The following is a 20,401-nucleotide window of genomic DNA, read 5'->3' as shown; positions in this document are numbered from 1 at the left end:
TCTAGAGAGATCTAGAATCTAAAGAGAAGATGATCATATGTATCAAAAGCTGCAAAAAAGTCAAGAAGGTTAAGGATTGAAAGAAAGGCAGAAGCAATTAGATTTGACAAATTATAAATTTCATTTTCAGCATCCCCAAAATGTAGTCACTTGGCCTTTATTCAAGGACTTCTGTGGTGAAGAACTTACTACCTTCCCAGACAGCCAATTCCATTTTGGGTCACGCATCCCTATGTTAAGTCAAAATTTGTCACTTTATAAATTTCCCAAATTGGTTTTAGTTTTGATCTCTGAGATTAGCAGAACAGGTATTATTTCTCTTTCACCATGACAGCCCTTCAAAACATTTGAAGACTGCTCTTATTTTCCTCCTAAGTCATCTATTCTCTTCTCCCATTTCTTCAGCCAGGACTGGTTATGACATGGCTTCACATTTCCTCACTACCTTACTCTCTTCAGGGAACATTCCAGCTTGTCGGTGTTTCTTCTAAAATGTCCTGCCTAGATCTTGATCTACATATATCTGACAGAAGACAGAAGATATGGAACTTTTACTTCCAGGACTCAGGGCGTTTTCAAGTTGTTTTGCCCTCCTGAATTTTCTTATAGGTCTTTTCTAAATCTCTCCATGAATCCTAATGCATTGTTTTTATATTATGTGTTTCTGATATTGCACAGCTTCCCTTTAGATTTTTCTAAATCTATTATATTATTTGAGAGGTGCCCAGAACACAAGAGATTAAATGACTTACCCAGGGTCATACAGACAGCATATGTCAGACTCAGCTATTTTTCATTTCTATATCCACCAGAACCTAGCCCTGGATCCTGTCCATTTGAAGGTATTTGATAAATGTTTATTTTGTTGAATTGTTGAATTTGATATTCTCTTGATCAAAATGCCTAGAGCAATTTATGTCCCTCATGGTATCATGCTATATACACTACTTCTATTAGTGTCTGGTAAGATAAAAGCCATTCATAGCAAGCATAAGATAACAGAATAGTAGTCAGTCTAACAGATGGAGAGAAGAACCTCTAATACTTTGGGAGAACCCCTGTGAAAGAATCATGGGAGGATATGGATAACATTACACAGGATGAAAATGTGTGAATGGATTGCAATTTACATCACTGAACAAATATTCAAATTTCCAATTAGAATACAGCTCCGTAAAAGTATCAAATCAAACTATCTCTTGAAATTACTTGTATTGTTTTGTATATACATTACTTTTAATTATCTGTGTACATGTTATATCTCTTTGTAGAATGGAAACCCTCTGAGAGTGGGAACTTTAGATGGCTTGGATTTTCCCTCCATCTTTATATTCCAGCATCCAAGATAGTGCTGTACATATTGCAGTTCTTTTTAAATATTTATTGAATTGAATCTAACTCAGTCCTTTGGTTTCACATTACACTATGGACTAATTGAGCTCAGATTCCATTTAAATCCCTAAGTCTTCTTTATATACACTTTCTATCCATGGCTATCCCAGTTTGTACTTGGGTAGTTGATCCTTTGACCCCAAGAACATGACTTTGCATTTATCCTTTGTGAATTTCATTTGGTTAGTTTCAGTTTAATATGCTAACCTGTTGAAATCTTTTTGGATCCTGATTGTATCATTCACAATTTTAGCATTAGCATTATGTCATTTACAAATTCAATTTTTTATTGATAAATAAGGGGTTGGATATAAGATGATATTTATTGCCCTAAACTCTGATGATCTATTACTTTTTAAATACACTCTAGATAGTATAATATCAAAGTCAGGACATAACTTTGAACTTATTAAATTTAATCCATTCTGTCTTTTAAGGTGACCTTTGGGGCTGATCAATTTTGTAGAATGGTAGGGATCCTAAAGCCTTTGAAGATCAGTTGCTATATTTCTGCCCCGGCTCAAAGAGTGAGGGGGAAACAGGGAAAAAAAAAAAAAACAGGGAGCACTCTTCCTGGTTTCTCTGCCTAAATTTAGGAGAAAGGGATAGGAAAACGCCCTCAGAGACAAGAGGTACTTGAATTATGGCTTGTTTATTTACTACTAAATCCGTTTTGTGGCTATACCATCATTTTACTGCCTTTTATGCTAGAACTTACTGCCTTATAATATATATGTGTGTATACATATATATATATATATATTACAAGGCACTAAGTATATATATATACACATATATACGTTGGGAGAAGGGGGTGTATGTGTGAGGTGGGGAGAGGAAGAGAGAAGGAGGGAAGGAAGGGGGAGAAGGAGAGGAGAAACAAAGATAGACACAGGCACACAGAGACAAACACAGAGAGATTTGGAAGAGGCTAAGTAAATTGAAAGATGGCCTCAAAACAAGGAAGACCTGAAATCATGCCTGATTCTAACATATACTGTCTGTATGACCCTGGGTAAGACATTTAATCTCTTGTGTTCTAGGCACCTCTCTAAGAATATACATTGCAAAGCTTATGCCTAATCACATTGATTGATAGAGGACATTTCTTCTCCAGGGAGTGTCCTATCTATGCCAGTAAAATCACAGTTCTGGTCCTTACTTTTACATTCAATCTCTCTCTATCTGTGTGCATATTCTCCTCTGTCCCTCTTCTGCCATGATTACAAGTGTCACAAGAAAAAAAGTTCCATTATATAAGAAAAGGTCTCTTGTTCTTTGCCTTCTGAGTCAAAAAGAATTGCTAATCATTGTTGCTTATGGGATAGATAATCCAGTCTAACAAGCCAGCCTAGGGAAAGCAGGAAGTTTGTGTTTGGCAAGTGAAACCACCACCATCTTTATGATCATTTTATTCCCTTAAATCATGATAAGGTGAGCTTAGGATTCTGAACTCAAAAACCTTGGGAATAGCAGTGCCCCACAATCCATCAGACCTGCTTCCAATCCAGACCATAGTCATCATTGAGGGGAGATATAATTGTAGGAAAAATGTCTATCTTCCTCATCACCACCTGCAACAGCTTCTGACCCACTGATACGAGAGGCACAGGAGTCCTTGAAGTGGCAGTATCCTCCGAAACAGCCCAGCCCTTAATGGTATTATCAAATGACTATCAGAAATAACATGATTTTTTAGTAGAAATGACATTAAAGAGGCTTTGCCCCTGCTTTGCCACTGTGGCCTAGAGGATTATGGGAGTTTGCCTGATCCAGAACTAAAACTTTCCATGTGTGTTAGCTTCCTTATTAGAATGTGAGCTCTCTGAGAGTAGGATTGTCACAATTTTCTATTTATGTTCTCAGTACTCAGTGAAGTGCTTTATACATAGTAACCACTTTATAAATACTTTATTCATTCAGGTAATCATATCCTTTTCTCCGTATCTCTTCCACACAATTCATTCATATAATCCTGATAAGGGATTTTCTCATTTCTGTATGACGCATGATATGTGTCACTGATAGTAGACGCATAGTATCAAGCAGGTGAGACCACTTCTGACTTTATTTTAGGTGCATTTGGGTCTCAGGAGCAGCTATCTTACAGAAGCTTCTGGAAGTTAAGTAGTAGAAATAAACAAGGAATCTGCCTTGCCTTGCTTTATCTTTCCCTAACTTCCTCAGTATCTCTGTATAAAATCTCTGTGTAGAATCTATTTTCTATCAACCGTTTTGCTCTGCTTTTCCCATAGCTTTGACTTCTTATTTTCTTCCCTTCTCTTATTTCCTCTTTCTACACTAACCCTCACTTCCTTCTGCTTTCCTACCTTTTCTTTTTACCACTCACCTCTAGAAGTAAATTAAATGTGAGTTAATATTTCTGGAATCTGGTAGAGGCCTAATTGATACCAGGAAAACCACCTCCACCAGGATCTGAATAATGGAAATCACACATATTATGGCTCAGTTCCTAGAACAGCCTGATGCACGTTTGTATTTTACATTTATTCAGTACAAAGAGGAAGTAAAATCTTTCAACTTAAGACCACCTCATTTTGAAGCTGCATATTCTTGTAGGAGACTCCACATGTGGACTTGGCTATAAAACAATCAGACATATACTGTTTAGAAAGAGATTGAAAATACTTCAAAGAATAAGGTCTGCTTTTTTTTTTTTTTTAACAGCCTGTAGACCCTAACTTATAATTAGTTCATTTTCTGGATTGATTTCCTATTTGTATTTTGTGTATAATAACAACTTCATACTAAGCAACATCCATGAAAAATGGGTCTGTAATAAAGATTTTCTTCTTCAGCTTATTCTGAAATCATAGCAATAAGTAAGAGGCCCTTTAGAAAGCTGTCATTATACCTTCCACATCACAGGGGTTAGGGGCATAGCATCCCATGATCTGGAATATCTGTGTAAAATTTTTTGATCCTCTTTTTATATCAGAGATGCCTTATTTTTTATTTTCTTTTATGATGTGTTTACAGTATCTTATAAAATCTAGGTTGATAATTTATAGTATGTATATTTTGTTTTGTTTTGTTTTAGTTTCTTACTTTTTGTGTCATCTGCTGGCCTTTGTCTGTTATTTTTGGCATCCACAAAATTCCCCCAAAATTCTCATTAATTTCTTATGCTGACCTGTGATATATCAAAATCCCAATGATAAAAGTCATGATAAAGAAGGATTAGCTACAGTAAGACACTTTTAGTCAATGGAACACAATTTTGTGCAGTTACCAAATACATCCTGTTTTCTGTGCTGTATTGGACAGAGCATCTTAATGTTGTTATACTGCAAATAAACTTTATCCATACAGAACAAGAATATATTCCCTTCAAACTCCTTTTGCACTTCTTTTCAAAACAAATGTTAATAGTTCTATTTAAGTAGAGGGTAAATTGTTATAAGATGTATAAGTATGATGTATGTGAAATAAGGTGACATCCTTGCAAAGTAAACAGAGCTAGAAAGCTTTTAATAAAGACAGCAACTCAAAAAAATGGAAAGGACAACCCCAACACAAATGAAATTGTACATTATTTAATTATAATGAAAATGACAAAGCTCACCCTTCCCTATTTCCCCCACCCTACTACAACATGGAGAAAATGCACTTCCTTCCTTGTAGTGGTCTGGGACTATGGCTATGGATATTGTATAAAATAATAATAGCCAACATTTATATAGCAGGATGGGAGGGTATTAGGAAATGATAAGGAGTCAATAATCTCTCTGTGATCATTATAAGAACTCCTGTGCTTTTCTCTGAAAGGAAAGCTGCAGCAGTCACCAGCATTGTGTTTGTTTCCTCATTGTGTACAAAATCCTAAATTATACTCTGAATGATAAATGTTATGAATGAATGTGTATCAGGTACTATGTTAAATGCTTTATAGTTATCATCATATTTGATCTCACAACCCTTGGAGGCAGCTGCTATTATTATGTGCATTTTACACTTAAAGAGACTGAGGCAAAAAAGGGTAAGTGATATGCCCAGAGTCCCCCACCTGCTAAGTTATCAAAGGCAGATTTTGAACTCAAGTTTTTCCTGACTCTGACCTGGAGCTCTATCCCCCTGTACCCACATAGCTGCCTTAGTACATTGCAGTGCAATGTATATATTGTCAAACAAGGTTCATGCATTGGTTAGTTTTGCTGAACTGCTTCTCTGTCTCATTTACACATTAACAGACACCATCCTCACCCTCATTTAAATTTTTTATCAGGAAGGATTTGGAAATGAATTTGATTCCATAATCCTTTGTAAAGAGAAGAGGGGAGCAAAGTGGGGAGGGGAAGAAGGGAAGGAGAGAGAGAGAGAAGGGAGAGGGGGAAAGGGAAGGGAGGACACTTGCATTATCTATCTATAACATGGTATTGTGAGGATCAAATAATACATATGTAAAGTTCAAATACATCCCAATCATTCAGGCATGGGCAAGTAACTTAAGCTTTGGTGTCCCAGGAACTCCTGGAGACTATAAATTGCAGGTTGAGTTGCTGATATGCATAGGAAGTTTCCATACTGAGAGTTCCTTGTCTCAATTAAAATTTACGTTTTGTTTTGTTTTAAAGAAGAAAATACAAAGCTAAAACCCCAAAATCCTTACTTTAAAACTAATTTCCACAAGGCAGTTTTGAGCCCGAATTAGGGAGTTTTGATAAGGAAGAATAATAATCATAGATAATCAGATAATTCCATAGCACAAGGAGATCTTAGTTAAATATCTGCCCCAACCCTCTCATTTTTACAGATTAGGGAATTGAGACTCAGAAAAGTTAAATAATTTCTCCAAGGTCACATAATTCACCCTACAAGAATGGGCAATTACTGAAGGTTATTTTTAAGCAGAGACCTACGCAGTCAAACCCAGAATTTAGGAATATCAATACAAATGGGAATAAGTAGTGAAAATATTCAAGCAGACTAATTAGGAAACTATTGTAGTAGTCCAGACAAAAAGAAGATGAGGGCAAGATGTGTAAAGAAGGGAGTGATGAGGAGGAGATCTATTTACAGATCTGGCAACTATGGGAGTGGGAATAGTGAGTGATAGTAATTAATTGAAGATGACCACTTAGGTTGCCATACTGAGTGCCTGAAAGAATAGTAATATCTTTGATAGAGATAGAAAAGTTAGGGGAAAGGCTTGGTTTAAGAGGAAAAATAATAAGCTCTGTAGTTTTATGTTTTTTGTTTTTTTCTTTGTACTGACTTTGAAGCACTCAGATCTTAGGATATTCAGGAAAGACATGAGAGCTGGTTATATATTGGGGAGCCATTTGCATACCATGATATAGGAGCTAATGGTATCATCAAGAGAAAACTTTTAGAGAAAGGAGAGAGAAGAACCCAGGAGAAGGCCCAAAACAGGGAAACATGGGCAGAATCAAAAAAGGGAAAGAGACTGAGTACAATATCAGAAACATTTGGTACTAAGATGATCAAGCCAGATTCAGTTAAAAAAAATAAATAAATCAGTAGAGTGGATCTTTTCTGTAAATACACTGCCCTTTCACGTGGTGAACTCATCAGTTCCTATGGTTTGAGATATCATCATTATAGAGATAATTCTTAGATCTTCTTTTCTAGTCCTAATCTCTCTATAGACCTCCAGTCTCATATCCCCATCTGCCTTTTAAGCATCTCAAACTAGATGTCCTGAACAGAACTCGTAATCTGTTTCCCCACAAACCCTCCCTTCTTCCTAACTTTGCTATTCTTGTCAAAGATACCACCATCCTCTTAGTCACCCAGGCTTGAAACCTAGGTCATCCTTAGCTTCTCATTCACCCTCCACATCTAATTCCATATATTGCAGTGGCTCCCTCCTGACCATTCTTCTCTCTGTGACCAAAGTGATCTTAAACCATAATAGATTTGACCATGTTACCCTACCACCCCTCACCTAATAAACTCTTCTTGCTCCCTTTTACCTCCAAGATCAAATATAAAATCCTCTGTCTTTCAAAACTCTAAACTTAACCTTTCTACTCTTCTTCTTCTTACACTTTTCCCCCTTCCTCTGTGATACATACATAGTGACCTCCTTGCTGTATTTGACCTTTAAGCTTGGAATACTATCCTTCCTCATTGCTGCCTCTTGCCATCCTTGGCTTCCCTCAAATCTTAAATCCAGTCCTACCCACTGTAAGAAGCCTCTTCCAGTTTTAGAACCTCAATGGTACCTACTTCATTAGGTTTTTGTGATGCACAAATGAGCCAATGTTTGTGAAGCCCTTTGCAAACCTTAAAGCTTAATGTAAACATCAGTAATGAGAATTATTATTAATCATGAAGTCCTCACTCAATGTTGTGTTATTGTAAATTGTTTTTTGCTTTTCTTTTTGGCTCACAGTGGAGGTCTCTGATTCAGAAAGTGAGGATTCTGGAGAAGAAAAGAATGATTAAGAGCTGCCACACTCTGTGACATGTCCGACCCCTTGACCCAGTCCAAGCAACATGTACAAGGTAAGAGGTGCCTTTTCCACTTGGTACTCGTACCTCCATTTCTTTGTGCTACCTTGATCTTCCTAAGAAAGAAAATTTTTTTTTCCTAGGGTGTGAAATTTTTGTTTTTCCTATTAGAAATCACTGGGTGAGAAGAAAGTTCTTTGATATGTATTTGCTGGTCAGGAGTCCTGTGGCCTATCTAAATGAATAAGTTGGCAGGAACCATGGACAGATACTATATATTTGGGAAAGCTGATGTCTATGAAGAGTAACAGCAGGCAATTGATAGTAAGAGAATAGCCACATTTCCAAAGGTCTTGGTTAGGGTGCTTCACATCTCTAAATGTGATGGGCAGTTAAGTCATTTCACCATGACTGACCCCCCAAGCCTTTATGACCCCTGAAAGCAGTGAGACCCTGAAACTCCCGAGGATTTAGCTGTTTAGCTTCAACAAATCTAATTTCAATAATTTAATCTATCAACGATTTATTGAGCTCCTATTTCCTTCAGGCCTTCTAGTAGATTCTGAGAATTAAACAACCCCTTTGGTCAAGGAGATTACATTTCTAATTTAACTAGGACACTACTTTTGAAATTTCTTGTTAACCATGAAAAGGGTCATTTTCAGGTGGCCCTTGTGATTTCTCAAATTGTCTTATTTGTTCAATCTTCTGGAGTGCCAGTAAAGCCATATGTTTTTTGCTTGAATGGTTTTGAAAAGGTGAGAGCAACACTGAAACCGTAGTACTATATGTATGATCAGTGATTACATGGCTTTTCTCTTGATTAAAGTTTCTTAGGAGGGCTTTTCTGCCCCCTATACTAAGCCAGCCCTCTCCCAACTAGATAGAGCAAATTCTTGTCCCATTCTGGGAGGAACTTTGGTGCTGAATTCTTTCTCTAGCTTTAAGACTTTTAACTCTGAGCAGCTTCTTCTAAACTGCTTGTTGAAATACCAGAAGTTTGGCAGACAGTTCCCTAGAGGGTCTTGGCAGGAGCCCTCCATTACAAATCTTGTCCTTTATTGCTTAAGAGATTTGTGTACTGAAAAGCAAAGGGAGCACTTGGAAGGATCCTAAACAACTCAGTTCAGTGTGTCAGCTTCCTCTGAATAGACTCCGACTCTGATGTCAGAGATTTTCTGTTGACAAACAGCCGGAAACCAGATTCCTCAGAAATGTTATCAAGGAGTCTAGGTGGGTGTATTTCTGTATCCCAGGAAGCTTAGTGGCAGAGTGGGTGTCTTTTTTTCCCGCAAAAATGTGATATCTTACTTTTGTAGGCAGGAATCTTTTATGGCTTTTGTTGGCAGGGATCAGAAACTGGGAGAAGGTTTTTCAAACTGTTTTGAAGATGCCTTAGGTCACAATCTCAGAAAAAATCTTTGAGATAGCTCTACCTGGCATGCCATACACACATGCAGACACCAACAAATAAAGCAGCAATAAAGACAACATCCTAGAGTAAGAATCCATAATAAGAAGTATGTTAGCCATAATATAAAGTAGTTCTATAATTTAATTATGCAAGCAGTAACCTTTGATTTTAAATATATATATATACATTATGTATATAATTTTAAAATAAATTTAAAAGAATTAAAGTAATTCATATAATTTTTATATATAAATTATATAAGATAAAATGAAAATAATAAAAATGAAAAATTAATTAAAAGTTGGGAACATAAGTAGATTTATCATAAATATGTATTATATAACCAGAATGACTGTTCCCCTACCTGTACCAGCCCAATGTCTCTGTTGCAACCTGAACAATGTTCCACTCTGTTACAACTGATTTATCAATAATTAGAGATTTCCACTGAAGAAACAAACCTGCCAGTGATGCTAAAAGCAAAAAGCTTTTATTATAGTCTTATTTTACCTCGTGCAAAGGAAGGTACTTGATTTCAGACATTCAAAGAATCATGAGGAAAAGGATAAAGGAAGGGGGACAAGAAATCATGAAGTATTACAGTTATCCAGGAGACAACTAGAACTCTAGTAGGGCAGAATTACATCTTTGAGGAGACCACAACTTGGGTGCAGTGGTCAAAAGATCCACACCGTCCAAGCACCAAGACATGTTCTCAGTTACCACTCCAGTTCTCTGTGGGATACTTGAATGTGCATCTGTTTGGTTTTCCCCATGTCAAAATCAAAGAGGCTCCCATCAGTGAGGTTGCTTGTGAGAATCTAGAAGGGACAGTCCTAGCAAAATCTAGAAGAGGGGAGAAAGTGCCATAAAAGAGAAAGAGGCTTAGCTAAAATGCTATAAGATAAGATATAGCATCTGCAATGCTTTGCAGATTACTATAGAGATTTTTTGTAAAGCTTTTTATTTTCAAAACATATGTATAGATATGTTTAGATATGTATAGATAGTCTTCAACATTCACTCTTGCAAAACCTTGTATTCCAGTTTTTTTCTCCCTCCCTTCTCCCTACTCCCTCCCCTAGATAGCAAGTAATCCAATATATGTTAAGCATATGAAATTCTTCTATACATATTTCCACAATTATCATGCTACACAAGAAAAATTAGATCAAAAAGGAAAAAAATAATGAGAAAGAAAACAAAAAAAAGTAAAAATACTATGTTGTGATCTATACGCAGTCCCCACAGTCCTCTCTGTGGGTACAGACATTACAAGTCTTTTGGAATTGGCCTGAATCACCTCACTGTTGATTTTACATCCTCAGTCATCAGAATTGATCATCACCTAATCTTGTTATTGCTGTGTACAATGTTCTCCTAGTTTTATTCACTTCACTTAGTATCAGTTTCTGCAAGTCTCTCCAGACCCCACTAACATCATCCTGCTGATCATTTTTTAATAGAACAATAATATTCCTTAACATTCATATACCATAACTTTTTCAGCCATTCCCCAATTGATGGGCATCCACTCAGTTCCAATTTTAAGCCACTACAAAAAGAGCTGCCACAAATATTTTTGCACATGTGGGTCCTTTTCCTTCTTTAATATCTCTTTGGGATATAAGCCCAGTTGAGACATTGTTGGATCAAAGAGTATGCACAGTTTGATAGCCCTTTGGACATATGGTTGGATTACTTCACAACTCCACCAACAGTATATTAATGTTCGAGTTTTCCCACATTCCCTCCAACATTTGTCATTATTTTTTCCTGTCATCTTAATCAATCTGAGAGCTATGTAGTGAAAGGTAAGAGTTGTTTTAATTTGCATTTCTCTGATCAATAATGATTTAGAGCATTTATTCATATGAATAGAAATGGTTTTAATTTCTTCATCTGAAAATTGTCTTTTCATATCCTTGGACTATTTATCAATTGGAAAATGGCTTGTATTCTTATAAATTTGAGTCAATTCTCAATACATTTTAGAAATGAGGCCTCTATCCGAACCCTTGGATGTAAAATTTTTTCCCAGTTTTCTGCTTCTGTTTTAATCTTGTCTACATTGATTTTTTTTATATAAAACCTTTTTAACTTAATAAAATCAAAATTATCCATTTTGCAATCCATAATGTAGTCTAGTTCTTCTTTGACCACAAATTCCTTTCTTCTTCACAGATCTGAGAGGCAGACTATTCTTTGTTCTTCTAATTTGCTTATAGTATCACTCTTTATGGCTAAAACATGAACCCATTTTGACCTTATCTTGGTACAAGGTGTTAGGTGTGGGTCAATACCTAGTTTCTGCCATATTACTTTTCAATTTTCCCATACTAATTTTCAATTTTTGTCAAAAGTGAGTTCTTATCCCAGAAGGTGAGGACTTTGGGTTTATTAAACACTATGATTAGTCTTTACTATATTACTATATTACTATAGTCACTGACTATTGTGTCTTGTAAACCTACTACAGAGATTTTTAATGAAAAAAGTTGTTACAATTAATCTGGCCCTATAGTTTTCTAAGAATTTAAAAGCTATCTTTTGTAGTGAGGTAGAATTCATTATAGCTGAATTGAGAAACCCCAACTGCTTTTCTGAGTGCTATATTTGGCTGGCTGACTGTATCCAGCTACAGGTAGCCAGCTGGTTTTGGTAGAAGCAACAAAGGCAAGATGGCCTTACTCACAGAATCACAAATTCTGGTTTTTATTCTTACAGCTATTTGTAGTGCAACTGGAAGGAGTGTATGAGAAAAATTAGTAATTGAGAATCTAGGAAATGTGATTTTTTCCCCCTTTTTTTGTGAAGTCATCATAATGAATTTGCATGTTAACCAATTTGCCACGTGACATAGGAGAAGAGCATTGAACTAGAGTGAAAACACTTGGAGTTTTACCTCTAACACTAGCTTTATACCTCTGCAGCAGGTTATTTACCTTTCAGAGTTTCAATTTCCTCATCTGTAAAATGTGAAAAACCCTAATATTCTAACTTACCCATAGGGTTGTCATAAAAGTTCTCTGTAAGTCTTAAGGTGCTATTATCATATAAATATTATACTCTTAAGATGTTTGGATGTTAGCCAAAATAACAAAAGGTTTTCTCATATGTATGTAGATAGATAACCTATTATTTGGGGACAATGGCTACTGAAAATATACTATAATTTTGTGTCATGTGCTTGTGATACATCATTTTCAATATTGTCAGTTCTGAATATACAATGTCCTTGTTATACATGGAAAATGAATATATTTCCAGGTCTGGATTATCACATATATATATATCTGGTGATATAGAAAAGAAAAGTTTATGGCACTTTGTTTTTAAGCAAATGTTACAGCTAAATTGTAAGCCTTTGCAAAAAAAAAAAAAAATTCCTGTGAATATAGTGTGAGCTCAAAGAGATGAGATATTTTTGCTTAATCTGTTTATAATATCAAGAAAACAATGCTAGCACATTAATTCTACATTTTTAGAAAGTATATCTTCAGAAGATTACTTTTACCTGGCTTTCAAACTTTTCACTTAATTAAGTAATTACTGAACAGTTGAATTTTCATTTAAAGATGTGTAACATGGCACATGCTGCCTTAAATTTGAGGACAGTTTTTTCCTAGCCAATTAAATCCAGAACCATTTCCCCCCCACCCCAGCAAAAGTGAATGTTCTTGAGAGCTGATTTTAAGGAGTTTTTTTCCTATTACAATCAAATGAAGTTGGGTCACACCTTTTCTTTTAGCTAAAGACTATTGCATCAAATGAAATAAGATAGAATCACTTTTTATGACTTAGAGGTAGATGGATCACTGCCTTGCTCAGAATCTAGAATCAGAAGCAGATTTTAGACCCATATTTTTAATGCTAAGTTCATAGTAGATCACCTTTTCAGATGAAAAATATGGCATAATAACAGAATACTGAAATTAGAGTGAGAATGATTACATTTGAGTCCTACCTCTAACACTTATTAGCCAGGCAGCTCATTTCTCTGACCTTCATTTTCTCATCTGTAAAATGGATATGTTAAGATATATACACAATCTCTTGTCATAGGATTGTCCTGAAGAAAGCATCTTAACAAAGAATTATTAGTGGCAGTAATATCTTCAGATAACCAATTACTAACAATTCTCTTCTTTCAGATTTTTCTCTTACTTTCCTTACTTAATGGTAAAATCAAGTAGTCAGCTTGATTTCTCTTTCAGCTATTCAAAAAAATGCCTTTTAAAATAAACTAAATCAACCAGCATTTATTAATTCTCTACCTTGGATAAGTATCCAAGGATAAAAAGACAAAAAGGAAGTAGCACTTCTCCTTAAAGAACTTACACACTATAAAAGTGATAATGATTCAAATGAATATGAATGTGGGTTGTTAAAGCATTTAAATCCCTTAAACAGTGTCCTGGAAACCAGGAAAAGTGTGTAAAACATTTTCTTCTATGTATGTACATTCAGGTTGGCAGAGCTGCCCTGCACCATTTAAAATATAACAAAAAAGCTAGATTTTTCCTATGTGAGTCTTCCCCACTCCATCCTTTGTGGAGGGAGAAGACCTCAAAATCAACTCTTCTTTTATTCCTCTATTGTAATTGGTTCCAAAGGGAACGGCCAGGTTGCAAGTTATAGAATGAAAATTTTTCATCATTCATAAACAAAACTTTCCCAGTAAATTTCAATGATCATCTGTTGTAGAACTCCACATTTTTTGGTCCTGCTGCAAAAATGTGTCACTTTGTATGAAGAAAAATAAACAGCTGTGACTTTCTTGTACATTAGTTTTATCAACAATACTAAAATGCCAAAGCAATTCATAATGTGATTTACATTTATACTTATAGTAGTCACTTAATTTGTCCATCAAGCACTGTATATAAATCATTGCCCTACAAACTTTACAACTTAAGAGATGAGAATGCATGTATATTAATAATTGTAATATAGGATTGTGAAGTTAAAAAAAAAAAGTATAGACCAAGTATTATGAGAAATCACAGATTGGAATGATTACTCATATATAGAGGGGAGTAAGGAAAGAGGGAATTAAGGAAGGCTTAATGGAGGAGGTGGCATCTGGGTCTTGAAGTGTGAGTAGAATTTCAACAGACAGAATTTTCAACAGGAGGAAAGAACATTCTAGGTGGAGGGAATAGCATAACTAATATGTCCTAAATTGTGGTCATCGTTCTTGCCTTTTTAGGGGCTGTTGTTGGTGGAATTTGTGTGTTGGGTAGGGATTGAACTAGACGATCTCTTAGGTTCCTTTCAACTTTGAGGCTCTATGGTAGGTTTATGCACCAGGAAAAATAAGGTAAAAGTAACAGAAGATTGGACAGGATAAATACTAGATGTGAAAAATATAAGAAGGGCTTTGTGGCAGACCAGGAAAAAAGGTAATGATGTTCTTAATGAGGCTCATAGCAATGGAAATGGGAAGGAGGGGTTCAGGTAGAAAAGATGCCTAACTTGAGACTAATTGGATGTGAGGCAAGGAAACAAGAAAAATCAAAGCTCACTCCAAGTTTTTGAATCTGGGAAAAAGGAAAAAGAAATTTACCAAAATATGGAAGAAGAGGGCATTTTGAGGGAAATGGTGATATTTAGTCTGAGACATACTTAAAGTTCAAGATATATGGGTACCAGTATATGGAAGTGCAGGTGTGAGATTAGGATAGAATATGGGAATAGAAATGTTGACTTGAATCATTTATTATCTATAGTAAGATATATATTAATAATGCATATTTTATGAGCAATTGGGAAATGTTTAAACTTCCTAACATTTTGAGAAATATTGCTGTCCTTTGATTTTACTCTCTCAAAAATGAATCAAAATTAACGTTTTATCCTCTCATTCAGTAACATAAAAGAATTATCTCTTCCTTTCACTCTCTTGTTAATAGGTTCAGATGATATAAATAGACCATAGTATGTCTGTTTTGCATTTGGCAGTCCCACTATTAACAAGGTCAGCAGAAGAGATCCACACCCTAAATGCCAATTGCCCTTAGCCATTATGATGTGCCCACCATCAATTCATTCTTTCCTTTTTTTTTCCTTTAAGGAATAATTGCCCTCATTCCTTTTTTTAAATTTTGGGTAGTTCTTCAGGCAAAAAAGAACTTGTGACTTTTGAAAGATTATTATTGCCACAAGGCAGATGTAGCACCTAAGTTTCATGTAAATTGAGTTATGTTGAGCATATGACATATGGAGAATGAGGAGTCAAAATTCAAGATGTGTCATGTGCTTCAAGTTATGAGTCTCAGGAAAGTTTTACGGGGGAAAAAAAGGAGGACTATTCCCCTTCCCAGACAGGTTTAGGAACACAAATTTTTAAAAAATCAAATAAGAAACAAAATCAGAATTAGCCATGTATTTACTGTGTGGGTGCCTTAGTATTGAAAGGTAAGGCTTCTTTTGAAGAGGAGGTGATTTTAAGAGATGTAATGGAAATTTACATATATGTATATATATGTACATATACATACATACTATATATACACAGTATTTATAGACTTGCTGAGAAGAGTTAGGAAGAATATTTTTTATACATTTAGCTCTGCCATAAGGAAACCATATTAAAGATGAGATAAAAAAAAATTTAAATATAATGAAAAGGAGAAACCTTCCGTTTCAGTCCAAAGGTACTACTTTCCTTTTCAGCTCAGTCAAGAGCCACACGTTTTGGTGGGTGCCACCCTAGCCCTTGACATTTCACAGCAAGAGGTATTGCCAATAGACCTTATTCCCTGCATGTCAAAAGGCAGGTTTCTCCAGCCTATTACTGAATAGAAAATAAGGCTCTTACATGAGGTTAGTCTTTAGGTCATTCACCTGGACACTGACAAGAACCTTGTCTTGTGGCTGTGACTGTCACATGGACTGACTTGCAAGACTTCTCAGTAAATCGATGGAGATTGCCTTTAGGGAGGAGACACATTGCAAGTTAAAAATCAGACACAGAAAAAAACACCATAAGGACCTGGAATTGTTTTTGTTTTGTTTTAACACTATAAAGGAGGTGTGTGGAAGGTTTTGTTTCAAATAGAGTCTTAAATTAACTTTGTGTTTAAGATACACAGCTATAACCAACAGATCGACTCGTGGAATAGTGTGACAGCTGCTGACCATAGAATGGACAGGATAGATACATGGAGTGGAAAGGGCTTTTCAAATTGGCCTTTCAGCAGCTCTTTCACTCTAAGATTACAGTGACCATCAGCAAGGACCCCTTTGAAAAGAAAGCATCATCATACAATTTTGAGTGCTTTGTATGAGTCAAAGTTTCTGTTACTCACCTGAAATTAACCTCTTACCACTGTTTTTCTTCTTTCCTGTTTTGAGGGCTTTAGATAAGAATAGAACAAGGGTCTTTTTATCTCCTGTGGTTTTGTTTTGTTTTGTGTGTTTTTACACTCCACAAGGGTGTGGAACTTTTGAGTATACTGTATAATAATCTTAAATTTTAAAAAATAAATTAATAAATGCAACAAATCTATATTATGAAAGGCAGCATGGAGAAGTGGAAAGAAGTTTTGAAGCCAAAGGATCTGGGTTCTAATCTAAGGTCTGCTTAATACATTCTGTATGACATTGGGCAAACCTCATCTTATTCATCTGTAAACGAGGAGTTTGGACTAGATTGACTCCAAATTTCCTTCTGGCTCTGAATCTGTGAATCTATAATTAGAAAGATCCTTTGAATATTTCATGCCCTTTTGTATAGAATGATTTTTTTTTCTTTGTTGCAGGTGGTTGCTAAGGCACAGTAAAAACTGTCATTATCACCATTTCCCATCTTTTCTGTTCCTTATTTGGATTGTCTGTGGTCTTGACTTATTTTTTTTTAAGTGTCCCTTTATTTTCAGGATAGACAACTTCTAATAAGTATCATTAGATTCCATTCTGACTTGATTATTCATAGAATCATAAAATCTACAGGTAGAAGAGTACTCATAATCACACTGACCAGTGTCCCGCTCTTCCTCCCTCTTCCTGCCCACCTCAACTTGTTTTTCATGTTAGAAAACTCAGAGAGGTTGCCAGACCACAGTGGTAAAATAACAGAGCTAAGATTTAAACTCACGCCCTCTAACTCCAAGTCCAGTATGCTTTCAGTCTATGTAAACATTTGTAGATACGAAATAAGAAAGGCTTCCTATCTTAGTTCATTAATCTGTTACTTGTTTATTTTTAGTTGAAAATTAAAGATGCTCCCTGCCTGTCTGTCCTTTATATCTACTCAGTCCAAACAGTTGGAAATGTAGGCATTTAGGAATATGTGATTGACACGTTTCATTCCCACTTAGCTTATTAATTTGAGTAACTAAGTACTTAAGGGAGTTGTTGTTTTTTTTTTCTTTTTTAAATAGAATGATGTATCTCATGATAAGGCACAAGTGACTTTTGCCTCTATGATTTCCAGCCTCATTCTAATTTCAGAAGGAAAAAAAAAACCTCATGTTGCTTACTATGCATAGTGTCATAAATAGAAAGCCAATCTCCAAATCAGGAAAACCTGGGTTTGAAGCCTGCCTCTTAACACATGCTAGATAAAACACATGCTCTTCATGTCCCCAGAAAAATCTTCAGACTCTAAATTGTGGAATAGTTATTTATTTGAATTAATAGAAGAATTCCTTACCCAGAATTCCCTATGCCAAGAAAATTAAAGGTTTTGGGCAAAGTGGGGGGAAAAAAGGGACATTTTTCCAGAGAATTTTATCTTGTCCTACACAGATGTCATTGGTTAATTATTTAAATTTTTTTGTAATTTTTATCACCTATATTTTCAAAAAATTTCCCTACACCCGTTTTCCTATCAGAGAGCTAGTATTTATAATGAAGAATTTTTTTAAAAAGGAAAAATAAAAAGTTTAGCAAAATTAACACATAAGACCAAATACAACATTGTATGCAGTGTTTCATACCTATATCTCCAATCTTCCATAAAAAGGAAAGTGCATTCTCATATCTTTTCTTTGGTGTCCTACTTGCTTATTAAAATTAGCTGTCATTCAGTTTCAGTTCTTAATGTTCTATCCATTTAAATGGTTGTAGTTATTGTATATATTCATAGGATTGTAGATTAGAGTTTATTGAATCTAACTCTCATTTTCCAGATAAGAATGTTTTCCAAGTTCTGCTTTCTTTGATGGCATCATTAGTTCATAAAAGTCATACCTTTCTCTTTTTTTATATTCATGCTATTTACAGTTCAGTAAGACATTTCATTCATAGAGAGCAATTTCTTTAGCTATTCTCCAGTTGATAGATATCTTTCTTTCTACTTAATCATTTATAAAAAGGATTATTATAAATATTTTTGATGTATATGGGATTTTTCTTTTTTAAATTTGACTTGCTTGGGTACAAATGCTTAACATTATGATCTCTGTGTTAAAGACTATGAACATTTTTGTTATGTTCTTAACATAATTTCCAGTTGCTTTACACAAAGATTGGGCCATTTTACCACTCCAACAATACAATATCAACATACTTGTCTTTTCCCAACTCCTTCAATATTAACTAATCCCATTTTCTGTGATTTTTGTCAATTTGCTATATGTGAGCAGGAAGCTCAAAGTTGCTTTGATTTATATTCCTCTTATTAGTAACTTTTTCAAGGAAAATAAAAGAAACCAAACAATAATAGTTTTTCAGATTTCTTAGAGATAAATTGATAGAGAAGCAAAGAGGTTTATTTTGGTTAGTTGAAAAGAATTCACAAATAATAATAGCTATCCCCCTTTTTATAGTGGAGGAAATTGAGAAAAAGCAAAAGTTCACTGAATTGCCAAAAGTCACATAGCTGGTGACACATAGGCTGAATTTGAACTCAAGACTTCTGACTCCAGGCCCACTGTTCTATCCCTTACTGCCCTCAGATTGTGTTCTTCAGAACAGGAAAAGCATGACTTATGTATGAATTAAAACTATTTAGATTTGATCAGCAACTATTTCTTCTATTGTTTTAAAATATGTGTGTGTGTGAATATGTGTAGGGAAAGGGAGGGAGAGAGAGACAGAAAGAGGGACAGAGATAGAAAGAGAGGAGAGACAAAGACAGAGACAGAGAGACAGGCAGAGAAGAAAGAGACAGAGATAGAGACAGAGAGAGATTTTCAAACTCTTTACTATTCCTCACATTTAAGGAAGGTGGCAATATCTTGAAAGGCTAGTCTCAATTAGGTACAAATATAAGCAGCTAATTGCACTATTGAAGTCTAGCCAGTGAGGTAAAGTGTCATATCATGTCATAATGATCACAGAATGCCTGTTAATTAGAACAGTGGAAATCGGTGAGATGAGTTATGAAAAAATTTGTTCAGTAAAATGAACAATATCTGCTTCCCTCTTTACTTTTTCCATTCCACCACTACAAATAGTTTGTTGTGACAGCCGTAGGATAGGATTATGCCATCCTGGAAGAGGTCTGATTACAGCTAAAAATAGACCTAAGGATTGGAGATCAGGAAAGGAATATTAAACAATTGGAATTTTGTGAAAGACTGATGCTGCCTCATTGTAATAATTTCCCAAAAGGCACATTAGTAATGCTACTAAATACAGACTTTAATAGACTTTAATAATGTGTACTTTCAAGGCCTTATACACAAAGGAATAATGTATAAAACATTCATTATGGAAAATTGCTACCTTTTTTATTTAATAAGAAATCTGTTGAAACAAAACCATTCCACTGCCTATGGCATTATGTTCCTGGGTGTGAGCAGGATGAAGAATGATTGCCACCTTTTTTAGTTTTTCACCTCTTCCAAATCAATTAGAATCATGTTTCCCTCTTTCATCAATAGAAGCTGGTACATTAAAAAAAAAAGTTTACTACTATATCTGATGTTGATTGGTTTCTTCTCTAAGTTTTCAAGTGTAAAAATAAGATTTTTCATTGACATGTTCTTCAACTGTCTCCTTACCTATGATTGTCCATTTGCATCTTCCTCCTTTCTTGCCTGGAGGTGGTTGCACAGTTGCTGGCAGAGGAGGGGGTGGGGAGCAGAATAAACCAATTAAAAAGAAATCTTAGTAAGCAACTCTAAGCAAGTCTTGCATTGGATTTCAATTTGATTTTAATGTGCTGCTGCTGAGAGCCCTGCTGTTGAGCAAGAGAAAAGAGTC

The 20,401-nt window shown here is 35.2% G+C and overlaps 1 protein-coding gene across 2 annotated transcripts in view; it reads left to right on the top strand.

Annotated features, from left to right (window-relative positions):
• Positions 1-20,401, top strand: part of BACH2 (BTB domain and CNC homolog 2) — a 420,011-nt gene that overhangs the window by 100,557 nt on the left and 299,053 nt on the right. For both annotated transcript variants that reach the window (XM_051997402.1, XM_051997403.1), the window contains exon 2: positions 7,772-7,884. The gene's annotated coding sequence lies outside the window, so the exon portion shown is untranslated. The remainder of the gene's footprint in view (positions 1-7,771; positions 7,885-20,401) is intronic.

Source organism: Antechinus flavipes, chromosome 4, assembly GCF_016432865.1.
Source record: "Antechinus flavipes isolate AdamAnt ecotype Samford, QLD, Australia chromosome 4, AdamAnt_v2, whole genome shotgun sequence".
Lineage (NCBI taxonomy): Eukaryota > Metazoa > Chordata > Mammalia > Dasyuromorphia > Dasyuridae > Antechinus > Antechinus flavipes.
This window is presented reverse-complemented; position numbering and strand designations above follow the sequence as displayed.